We start from the raw sequence: 12,502 nt of genomic DNA, 5'->3' as shown, positions 1-12,502 counted from the left end.
TGTTGTTATCTACAACAGTAAAACTCATGACACAATGTCATGTTGAAGCCTATGTATGTGGTATAATTCTATTTGATAAAATAAACAAGACCCCTATATATGTATCTATTCAGTGTGTACACATGAACAAAAATTGTGGAAGGACACATACTTGGCTGTAAAATTAGTTATCTTACCATGTAGGACTAAAAGGAGGACATGTTTAGCTTTGCCTTTACATGTCTTTATGCTACATCGTTTTACCTGATAGAAGTCTACATACATTTTCATTAGAAAAAAAAAGTTTCATCACAGGAAAAAAACTACAGCTTCTTGTCTTTCACATTTCAGTGTCAATGTTCACTTTAAAAAGGCCTTTCGTCTTAAAGGGAAGCTCAGTCTAGTGGTCAGAAGCATAAACCCTAGAGCCAAACTGCCTTGGCGTGACTCCTGGCTGTACTATTGATCATTATACCATCTCAAGCTAGTTTTTTTCTTCTTTAACTTTTTAACTGATACGTAACAACTCTACTATTTACGGGCATGTGGAGTATCTGGAAACGTGCATGTGATGTGTAATGATCAAATCAGGGTATTTAGGATGTTCATCACCTCAAACACTTATCATCTCTTTGTCCTGGGAACATCTCAAATCTTACCTCTAGCCATTTTCAAACTACAATAAAAAATAAAATGTACAATAAACTGTTAAGCATAGCACTGTGCGGATGGACACGGGAACGTATTCCTTCCACCTGACTGCATGTCTGTACTTAACCAGCCTCTCTCTATCACCCCCATCTCCTTGGGCTGGTTTCTTCACTTCGGTGTCTGAGATTCCCCATCTTCAAATAACTGCACACTTACACACAATGGGATTAAAACAGTGCCTAACCCATATGAAGCCAATAAATATTAGCTGTTTTACATAATAACAGCATATGATCATTTCTTGATAGATTCTCCTAACCTGGATTGTTCTCTATCATGGAATCCTTTTTATTCCTTCATAACATTTTATTAAACTTGTAATTTACATATTTACCTGTTTACTCTGTCTTTGTTTTTTTTTTGGCTGCACCTGCTGGAATGGGACATAATTACCTGTTTAATAGCTGTCTCTCCCACTAGGATATAAGCTTTTAAGAAGAATGGATTATTTTCTTTTATTCTGTACCAAATACCCAACACTTAGCATAACAGCTGTCCCATACAAGACACTATATTTCTTGAATAAATGAACATCAGTTGAATCTATTGTCCACAGCATTTCTGTGTAACGGGAATATAAGACTATATATTCTTTCACGTGGTTAGCAAAAAAATTAATGTCTCGACACCAGTTTTGAAGATGGCAGATGTAGCCAACAGCAATGTCAGAACAAAAAATTTATATTGTAGTAAGCTCATTTTTAGAACTTGCCAATGTAATAGGCAAAATTTTTAAATGTATTCAAATTCTTTCACTAAAAGGCCAATCAGTTAATAGATGCACCCTACAACTTTTCTCCCATCACAGACACAGTACAGGGAAAGCAACAATAGCGGCCGTGTTGCCCAATGCTTACTTCTTTCACATCCTCCAGATAGACACAATAGTTCCTGAATGTGGCCCCTCCCATGGTTCTTCTATCCCCAGCTCCTCCCCTCCTCCCACTTAAGTCTCCAGGGACAATAATCCCTATGCAGTCCCCAGAGCCTCCCCTAACGCTGACATTCCTGGACCTGGGTGGCAGCCCTTGCCCCCTTCACACAGAGACCTAAGTGGTCCTCCTGAATCATGTCTTCTTATAATCATTCTGTGCTCAAAACACCCCAAAAGCTGTCCTCTCACTCAAAATAAAATCCCAGATCCCTACCACGGCGGACAAGGCCCTGCTTGATGTATTCCACCCCTTCCCCACCTCCCTCAGCTCAACTCTTCCTGCTCCTTCTCCTTGACTCTGCTCAGGCCACAATGAGTTTCTGTACATATGTCACCTGATCAGAGCTTCCCTGACCAACATGTATAAACAGCCCTCTCCCTGCCTACTATCTCCCCGTTCCACAGCCCTACTTCACAGGTCTTCTTTATAGCACCTAGCATCACTCCACATACCACATACTTTGTTTTTGGTCTGCTTCCCCCAGCCAAACAAATGCAGCTCAGTGAGAATAAAGACTATCTCTGTTTTTTTCACTGCTGAATCTCCAGCACTTAGAGAAGTGCCTGGTACACCACAGAACCCAGTATCAGTCGAATGAATGGGCATGCCCAAGCTCACCTAACTACCTGGAATGCTGGACCCAACTTTAACATTCTTAACGAGCCAAAACATATCCTTCAAAACCCCACTCACAGGTCACCTTTAAACTAACTCATGTGTGTGTGTGTGTGTGTGTGTGTGTGTACTGATTTTTATTGAGACGGGGTCTGGCTCTATTGCCCAGGATGGAGTGCAGTGGCACATTCACAGTTCAATGCAGCCTCAAACTTCTGGACTCAAGTGCTCCTTCTGCCTCAGCCTCCCTGAGTACCTGGGACTAGAGGTACACGCCAACATGCCCAGGTAATTGTTTATATTTTTAGTATTTGTAGAGACAGGTCTTGCTATATTGCCAAGGCTGCTCTTGAACTCCCAGCCTCAAGTGATCCTCCTGCCTTGGCCTCCCAAAACACTGAGATTACAGGTGTGAGCCAGCATGCCTGGCCTCAAACTAATTTACAAAGGGCTTTCTCTCTCCTTCATTCTTATATCCCCAGAACCTATTACAAATCTAGATCAAGTAGAAACGTAATAGAAAACTGTCAAATTGAGTAACTGCATAGGTTTACTAAAGATGCCTCTTCTGGAGGACTTTGCCCACTCACAGCTCCTGTTCCCTCAATGGCCACGTTCTCTACCATCAGCCATCCCCAGGGATGGGCATATTATGATCCATGGCATTAAACTGTTGAAAAAGATAAGCTGGGCCAATCAGACTTCTCTCTCTCTAGAACTGGGAATTAGAAACCAGAAACTGAGTCAGCGAATATGGGTCACCTATAAAATGATACAGTTCTGAGACAGTCAGTCGCAAAGAGAGAACACAACAGACATGAACAGAAAAGGGACTCTGCCTAAGAGAACAAATATGGCCCCTAGGAGGAGGTCAGGGCTGCAGTGAACCAAGATCACATCACGGCACTCCAGCCTGGGCAACACTACCAGACCCGGTCTCAAAAAAAAGTTGCCCCAGGGAGATGTAGAAAATGGAGCCACTTGGGATCCTGACTTCTTTTTTTTTTTTTTGAGACGGAGTTTCGCTCTTGTTACCCAGGCTGGAGTGCAATGGCGCGATCTCGGCTCACCGCAACCTCTGCCTCCTGGGTTCAGGTAATTCTCCTGCCTCAGCCTCCCGAGTAGCTGGGATTACAGGCACGTGCCACCATGCCCAGCAAATTTTTTGTATTTTTAGTAGAGATGGGGTTTCACAATGGTGACCAGGATGGTCTCGATCTCTTGACCTCGTGATCCACCTGCCTCGGCCTCCCAAAGTGCTGGGATTACAGGCTTGAGCCACCGCGACTTCCTGACTTCCTTCTGACCCTCGTTCAATCCTATAATCTCCTTTTCCTTGAAGTAAAAGATTAAGTTTCTGTTCTTTGACTTGTAAGCAGCCCTGACTAATACAGTAGCACATAAAATGGAGAAACTGACAGTTCTTCAGCAAAAGCAGGAAGAAGGGGATGGCACATTCATACATGATCCTATAAAAATAAGTCTCCTGGCAGTGTATGTGACCCAGACTGGAAAAACAAAGAATCAGGGCCCTAGATACCAGCTGAAGAACCACCGAAATAGCACACAGAAGAGGCAGTGGGAATGGAGAAGAAACGAGAGATACTAACTCGAAAATATAAAATCCCCAATATTTAAACTTTCTGACCTACCAAAATATCCAGAAGAGATATTCTGGATATAAAAACTAACCATGTGACAGATTGGAAAAGAAAGAACAGGTGGAAGATGACCAGATGACCAGCAGAGGTGACTGAAGAATGGAGCGGCCCTTAACAAAAAAAATTAAAAAAAAGAGCAGGAGACCTTTCTCTACTTTAGTTATGCCTCCCCCTCCCACCACCCCAGCTAGGTGAAGGGGGCTATAGGGTGCTTAGGCTGAATTTGAAATGCCCCAGAAGAGCTAGGTTGAGAAACCCACCCAATACTTGGAAAAATATATGGTTCACACTGTGTGTGAAAGATCTGGAAATCATTCACATAAAGGGTATAGAACAAAGATTCTCAAACTTATGTGCATCAGAATTAATAGGGAAGCTTGTCAAATACACATATCCCTTAAGCTCCTCCCCGAGAGAATCCCATTCCCTAGATTTGGGGCGGTGCTCAGAAACGGACATTTTAACAAGCACCCCAAAATGATTATGATGAAAGTAGTCCAGGCGAGTAGAGCCAAAGAGAACAAAGAACACACCTGGCCACAGCATTTCCCAACCCGGGCTCTGCACGCAATACCCACGGTGGTTTAAAACGGTGTAGACGTCTGGTCCTCAGTGTTGTCAAAATGTGGACAGGAATGAAACTCAAGGGGTGATTCCCGAGCCACACCTCTAGCCGAAAAAATGAGAATCTCTCAAACGCTAAGAAATCTACATTTTTAACACGTGCCCATAGGGAGCAGAGATGACTGCATAGTTATTAATTAAAAAAATCTTCATCTGTTTAAACCTACCGACTTGAAAGAATAAAAATTCCAAGATTACAGAGTGAAGAAACGACTGTCCTATAAATAAATCTTGAAAGCACGGAAATCAATGGCTTGCACCATGTTGTCAAGGCGTTTAAAAGCCTGCACAGGACAATGGAGCAATGGAGTCCACGATGACCGCGAGGGAGAAAACAATACCTCCCGGCCCAGGGAAGCCTAGGAAGAGAAACCCATAACGACTAGCGGTACCAGCTGAGGGGGATTCTCGAGGTGGTGGATGCACTAGAGGCTGCCTGGCAAAAGAAAAAAGAAAAACGATTTTACCAACACCCTTAACCTCAGCCCACCCTACGGGTCCCTGAGGAGACAAAACACCTGAGATTCCAAAGCCGAAGACCTTCCAGGCGCTCGAGCAAACGCGGACTCGGCCCGAAAGCCGGGGCCCGAGCGTCCCGGGCCCGCGCCAGGCCCTACCCGAGGCCCGCGGCCACAGCGCGCCCCTCCCGCGCGCTCCCCGGCTGTCCCACCTACCCACCCGGCTCCCCAGCCCGGCCTCGGCCCCGCCTCCCCCCCCATCCGCGGCAAAGCCCCGCGAGCCGGCCTCCACACTGACCGACTCACAACCTGGTCCTCAGCTCGGGCGGAACCGGCCCGCTCGGCTGCAGGCGGTGTCAGAGGACGGGAAAGCAAGAGACAGCGACTGCAAGCGCGTCGCCCTCACCACACCCGGCAGCCATATTCTTCCCTCTCAGCGAACTGACAGATCACGTGGCCTGGGGCAGGGGCGGGGCTCCGGGTAGCCACGCTCCCTGGGCGTGGAGGGGAGGGGCGTAGAGCAGGCGGGGCAGGAGGGGCCGTGGGGCAGGGACACCCGGGACAAGGTTTTTCTCTGTCAATGTCACCCTCATTACAGTTAATTTATGATCTCTATTTGCCATTACAATCAAGCTTCTTCAGAGAAATAATTATAACTTCAGAAGACACTGCACACTCATGAGACATGAAAGCCTGCTTAGCAGCCTTCTTCCGGGTAAGACCTCCGCCTTCCACAGAGCCTGTGGTTTACATTCCTGGCCTTCCAAGGCTCCCACCTCCTCCCCTCACTCCTTCAGCCTCCACATTCCTAGGCCTTGCTGCCAACAAGCGTCAGTCTGGATTTTTTAAAAGATCCACGGATGATTACGACGTGCATAGGTTGGGAACCATCGAAAAGCACCCACTGATGTGTCAACCTGGCAACTCAGGAAAAAGCCAATAAGGAGCCTGGCTTCATCAGAAGTTGGTGTGGGCTGGGTACACGGTCTTACACCTGTAACCCCAGCACTTTGGGAGGCCAGGACAGGGGGATGCCTTGTGCTCAGGAGTTTGAAAACAACCTGGACAACATGGAGATACCACATCTCTTAAAATATATATATAGCCGGGCGCGGTGGCTCACGCCTGTAATCCCAGCACTTTGGGAAGCCGAGGCGGGTGGATCACAAGGTCAAGAGATCAAGACCATCCTGGTCAACATGGTGAAACCCCGTCTCTACTATAAATACAAAAATTAGCTGGGCATGGTGGCACGTGCCTGTAATCCCAGCTACTCGGGAGGCTGAGGCAGGAGAATTGCCTGAACCCAGGAGGCGGAGGTTGCGGTGAGCCGAGATCATGCCATTGCACTCCAGCCTGGTAACAAGAGCGAAACTCCGTCTCAAAAAAAAAAAAAAAAAAATATATATATATATATATATATATATATATACACACACACACACAAAATACAAAACTTAGCCGGGTGTGGTGCTGCACACCTGTAGTCCCAGCTACTTAGGAAGCAGAGGTGAGAGGATCTCTTGAGCCCAGGAGTTCAAAGCTGCAGTGAGCTGAGATCACACCACTGCACTCCAGCCGGGGCAACAGAGACCCTGTCTAAAAAAAAAAAAGAAGTTGGTGTGTTCCTCATGAAACAAGGAGTGAATACCTCACCGGGTACAGTGAAGTCCTAAATGGTGTGAGTTCTTCAATAACGGCTTGCTAAGGCCAGCCACTGTTGTAAACATGGGAGGATGGGTCAGGGGTGGGGGGTTGGAAGTGTGGTAGGTGTATTAGTCTGTTTTCACACTGCTATAAAGAACTGCCTGAGACAGGGAAATTTATAAAGAAAAGCAGTATAATTGACTCATAGTTCTGCATGGCAGGGGAAGTCTCAGGAAACTTACAATCATAGCAGAAAGGGAAGCAAATATATCATTCTTTACATGGCTGCAGGAAGAGAAGTGCAGAGCAAAAGGGAGAAAAGCCCCTTATACATCTAACAGATCTCATGAGAATTCACTCACTATCACAAGAACAGCACGGGGAAACCGATGCCATGATCCAATCACCACCCACCAAGTGCCTCCCTTGACACAAGGGGATTATGGGGAATACAAGTCGAGATGAGATTTGGGTGGGGACACAGAGCCAAACCCTGTCAGTAGGATATAAGGATGAAGTCAACCTTAGAGTAGAGGACAAGGAAACAGGTTAAGTGTGCCTTATTTAACACAGCCTTTCTGAGTCCTGACCACGTCCGAGGCGCTGCGCAGTGAGAAGGTAAGCATGGAGGATGGAATGACCAACTCTGCTTGGGGTCCACTAGAAAGATGCACAAAAGAGGGCCCCCTGCCAACAAGCTGTATCTGAAGTAGAGTTTATCCATCACAGTCAGTTGGATGGGGCTGGGAAGAATGTCCAGGTGGGGGAACAACACTGCTTTGGGAAAGAAGAGAGATGAGAAGGAGGTTGGCCCAAAGTTCCAGGAACTGTAAATATTTGCCAGCCTTGGGGCTGGGGTGGCAGCATGGGAGGGGACAGTAGATGAAGCAGGGGCCAGCCTCTGAAGAGCCTTCAGTGTTAAGTGCCATTTGGGAATTAGTTCTAGGGAAATGGAAGGCCACTGAAGGGGTTAAAAGAGTACCAAATTTGTCCTATGGAAATACAAGGCTGCCTCCCCCAGCAACCCCTACCCTTCCCACCCCACCAACCTCATCTTTGCTCAGCCTCCAGTTGTTTCCCTCAATCCCCTCCATCCTCCTCTTATCCTCCCACCACCTCCTCCACCCTGTCCCCATATCTTTCCCCAACTCCCCCACCCCCTCTTCCTCCCACACCTCCCTCTGTCCTCGTCTTCCTCCAGCCACCCATGCCTCCCTAATCCTTCCACCACTTTCCCCAGTCCTTTTGTCCTCCCTCATCCTCTTCCCTCCCTCTCTTGGTAGCACAGTTTAGGACTCCCTTCTGGAAATACTCCTTCTCCTGGGCTTCTATTGCATTTTTCTGGTGGCTCCTTCTCAGAGTCCCATGAACTGTTGAGGTTGCAGAATTTGGTCCCCATTGCACTCATCCATGCCCCTCCTGCACACCCTTCCTCCTGCATCCCCAGTTTCAGAGCCCTGGCTCCATCCCTAACCACTAAAACAGGAAGTTGGAAGTCATCTTCCCCCTGATTAAATGACCCACATCTTTGCGGTTGGAAGATCAGATGTTATCATTCCTGTCCTCTTGATGTAGAAGCATGTATCTCTGACCATCACCTGACTGTAGCCACTTTCATCCCTGTGATCTGTTTAAAGGCCTCAGTGCTCCCAACCAGGACTGTCCCAATAGCTGCCAGCAACTCACCCTGCCCCCTCCCAGTGGCCCTGCTAACCATTTCTCCATGAGCTTGCCAGCTCATGCCACTTCTTTTATTAAACTCTTCAGTGCCCTTCAGTTTCCCTAGAACAAATTCCCAAGTGGTACTTAACACACAAGATCCTTCAGAGGCTGGCCCCTGCTCTAACTCCTGTCCCCTCCCATGCTGCCACGCCCATCCCAAGGTGGCGTGGAACTTTGGGCCGTGCTCCTTCTCATCTCCATTCTTTTCCAAAGGGTTGTTCCCCAACCTGGACATTCCTCCTGGCCCCATCCAACCGATTATGATGGACAAATTCTATTTAAGATAGAGCTCAGGGAGTCCGCTCTTTTGTGAACCTTCCTGATGGACCCCAGCAGAGTTGGGGTCCATCCTCCATGCTTACCTTCTCACTACACAGTGCTTGGGAAGCATCAGAACTCAGAAATGCTGTGTTAAATAAGGCATATTTAACCTGTTTCCTTGTCCTTTCCCCCTCTATAAGGTCATCTTATAACCCACCAAACATCCAACACCCCCTCCCACACCCTGCCCCATTTACAACAGTGGCTGCCCTTAGCAAAGCCATTACCAAAGAAATCACACCATTTAGGACTTCATTGTATGTGTTGGGGTATTCTCTCCTTGTTTCATGAGGGTATGAACCCAAAATATCTGAAACAGGTCTCAGTCAATTAAGAAAGTTTATTTTGCCAAAGCTGAGGAGTACCCGCGACACACTCTCAGGAGGTCCTGAGGACATGTCGCCAAGCTGGTCAGGGTACAGCTTGCTTTTAAACATTTTAGGGCTGCATATTACATCAGTCAATACATGTAGGATTGACATTGGTTCCATCTGGAAGGGCGGGATGGCTCGAAGGAGAGACGGTGCTTCCAGGTGATAGGTAGATTTAAAATTTTTCTGATTGGCAATTGGTTGAAAGAGTTATTATCAGTAGAAAGGGATTTACTTTCCACGTTTTAAGACCAAAGCTTTATTACGCATGTGAAGCCTCCAAGTAGCCGGCTTCAGAGAGAACAGACTGTAATGTTTCTACAGACTTCAGGTCCGAGCTGATGCTAATTCTGGAGGGATGTACTGAGGTCTGACTCCCTCTTCCATCATGGCCTCAACTAGATGTTAACTCTGGAACGCCCTTGGCAGAGAGGAGGTGTCCATTCTGACGGTTGGGAGGCCTCAGAGTTTTATTTTTGGCTTACAAGGAAGGGGCACATGAACTTCTGACGAACCCATCCAGGCTCCTTACTGGCTTTTGCTGAGTTGCCAGGTCAACACATCGTGGGTGCTTTCCAATGGTTCCCAACCTATGCACATCGCAATCATCTTTTTAAAATCACCTTTTAAAAAATCAAGACTGATGCTTATTGGCAGTGAGAGTAGTAAAACAGTTCCTTTTTAAAGTTTCCTTTCTTGTTAAAGAATAAATCACAAGTGTGCTAATAACTCTTTGTTAAGCCCTATCCTATGTAGCTGTTAGACATGCCATGCTTACACGCACATAGTACATTCTACATCCTTGTACTTTAATCAAAATATCTGTGCTGGACATGCTCCCAGGTAAGTCCCAACTCCCCAGTGCTTTTAACTGTTTAGAAAAGTTTTATTAGCCAATCAGGTTTTAGTTTAAATTCTGAGGTCTGGCTCCAGCCAACAGAGATCAGACACAGCAGTAAGGATGACCCCAAATGTGTAAGGGATAAATCTGTACGTTTTCCTTTGTTCACTGTACTCTTGTGACACCGTACTTAGTGAGGGTAGCCTTCCTGCAGTTCAGGAAGTAAAAATTGTGTTGCTGAAAAGAACCTTTGTCTCAGTGCTAATTTTTCTTTGCGGCACCGAGCTTCTATTTCCAACAGCAGCAAGGCCTAGGAATGTGGATTTTAAAAGATGTCTCCAGCTTAGTTTCTGTTCCCTTGTGTCCAAATCAGTGATTTCAAATATGAACATCTCTTTTTAAGGTCAAGCAACGTTTGGAGGACCCGCAAAAGACAGCAGGTGTCCTCCTAGTTTCCACTGATTGTGAAAACGACACAGGAATTGCAGTTTGTGTTCTCGCAGGGATCTGTAGCCCCAAAATGGGAGCCTGTGCTCCAAACATAAGGAACTATGTGAATAGTCAGCGAGGTATTTGACAGGTTTTCTTGGTGAGTTTGCGGACATGGGAAATATGGGTTCTCTATCAGAAGTTGGTCACTGCAAGGGCTCACTGCAGGTGCTAGTTAGTGAAATGACAACCCAGGGAGAAGGGGCTCCTGAAGCCTCCACTTCCCCCATTAAGCTCCACTTTGAGAAGGGCCACCCTCCTTCTAACCCCCACTCCACCTCTCTACCCCACCTCATCCCCCAATTCCCCTAGTGCCTCTGCCCTCATAATTTCTGTAACTCCATCCCTCTCCAACAAGCCCAGGAGACTGGCTTTAAGCAGGTCCAGGCTCATGTCTAGGTCGAGCTCCGCCCACCAGGTGTGAGCTATACTGGGTGTGGGGGAACCTGCCAACTGAAACACATCTCTGTGAGGAACCTGGAACACAACAGGGAGCAAGGCAAGAGGGGAGCGAGGGGTGCTGGCCTCTCCGGCTTGGGTGGTCCAAGTACTGCTGAACTATCCTGAGGGGTTCTTAGTGAAGAACTCTGCAAATGTCCATCTCAAAAGACATGGCAGGTTCAGTCCCATACAATGATAAGACAGCTGTCCATGCCACCTGAACCCCTGCTCCTCTCCCCAGCAAATAAAAATCCCTAAGGATACACAGCATGCAACTTGTTCTTTCTCAGGAATGTTTGGAAAGCAATTCAGATAACAGCCTGGAAAGCAGTTACTGGAGACGGGCTCCACTGTAGCCACATTTTGATGGAGGAGGAGAGGAGGGTCAGGTGCCAGGCATCTCAACTGCAGAGGGGAGACACCCTGGGTTCACTATTTTTGTTATTATACTGGGCCAGGCATTTAATTACTAAAAATGATAATTTGTATGACTAAAAAAGTGGCAAGATAACGTTTTATGATGTCAAAATGACAAAAAAGAATATAAAAATTATGAGATCTACTCAAAATTCCTCCAGGGACGGGAGGCAAGAGGTCTGTCTATAGGCCCAGGCTTTTGCAGGAGTGGTCCTGAGGAAAATGCAAGTTGCTTTGCAATCCTGTACTGCATTCACCTGTCTCAAATGATGGTGACATTAGGCCAGGCGTAGTGGTTCATGCTTGTAATCCCAGCACTTTGGGAGGCCAAGGCAGGCCGATTACCTGCGTTCAGGAGTTCAAGACCAGCCTACATGGTGCAACCCCTTCTCTATTAAAAATATAAAAATTAGCTGGGCGTGGTGGCACACACCTGTAATTCCAGCTCCTTGGGAGGCTGAGGCAGGAGAATCACTTGAACCTGGGAGGTGGAGGTTGCAGTGAGCTGAGATTGTACCACTGCATTCCAGCCTGGGTGACAGAGCGAGACTCTGTCTCAAAACACACACACACACACACACACACACAAATTCAAATGATGGTAACATTTAGTAAATTATATCTATTTTGATACCAATATTTCCTTGCTCATGCCAAGTGGTTTCTTTCTTTCATACTTACTAAATCTAAATCCCATATTTTGTAAAGCTATACAAAAATTGTTATATTTTATATTGTTACATTTTTGTAAATATAACAAAAATTCTTTCTCCTCAGTTTTGTTTCAAATATATCCCTCCTTCTGTCTTCCTTGGTTTTTCTCAGGGTTCAGTGGAGCCTAACTCTTTCTGGCAAATGTATCCCCAGGGTTTTTCTCCAGCAGAATCACTCAAATCAGTTTTAGGGTCTGGCTTCTCGACTTGCTATGTGGTTTTTATGTAGAGGGGAAAATATGAGTTGTATTTCCTTTCCTCACCACTCTCCCCATCAAAACTGTAATTTAAACACCCTTGCATCTTCTTTAACAGTATCAGCATGCTGAAATAATGATTTTAGCAGTCCAGCCTTTTTACATGGTTTCAAGTTCAAGGTAATTACATTTTGCATAGAAATCTCAAGATGTTTTGCGTAACATATTGCTTTAAAAATTGTTCTTTTCTGATTACAAAAGGAATACGTGTTCATTATAAAGAATTTGTGAAATACATAAAAATTTGAAGAGATAGCTGCCCTAATCTTATCACTCTGACTTTTTAAACAGAGATTTAAA

At 46.0% G+C, this 12,502-nt stretch overlaps 1 protein-coding gene across 24 annotated transcripts in view; it reads right to left on the bottom strand.

Moving 5' to 3' along the window:
* KIDINS220 (kinase D interacting substrate 220) overlaps positions 1-5,426 on the bottom strand; it is a 118,196-nt gene extending 112,770 nt beyond the window's left edge. For all 24 annotated transcript variants that reach the window (XM_017964569.5, XM_078349994.1, XM_008981167.5 and 21 more), the window contains exon 1: positions 5,282-5,426. The gene's annotated coding sequence lies outside the window, so the exon portion shown is untranslated. The remainder of the gene's footprint in view (positions 1-5,281) is intronic.
* Positions 5,427-12,502: the final 7,076 nt, after the last annotated feature.

Source organism: Callithrix jacchus, chromosome 14 (genome assembly GCF_049354715.1).
Source record: "Callithrix jacchus isolate 240 chromosome 14, calJac240_pri, whole genome shotgun sequence".
Taxonomy (NCBI): Eukaryota; Metazoa; Chordata; class Mammalia; order Primates; family Cebidae; genus Callithrix; species Callithrix jacchus.
Note: the sequence above shows the minus strand (reverse complement) of the source record. Positions and strands in the feature narration are given on the sequence as shown.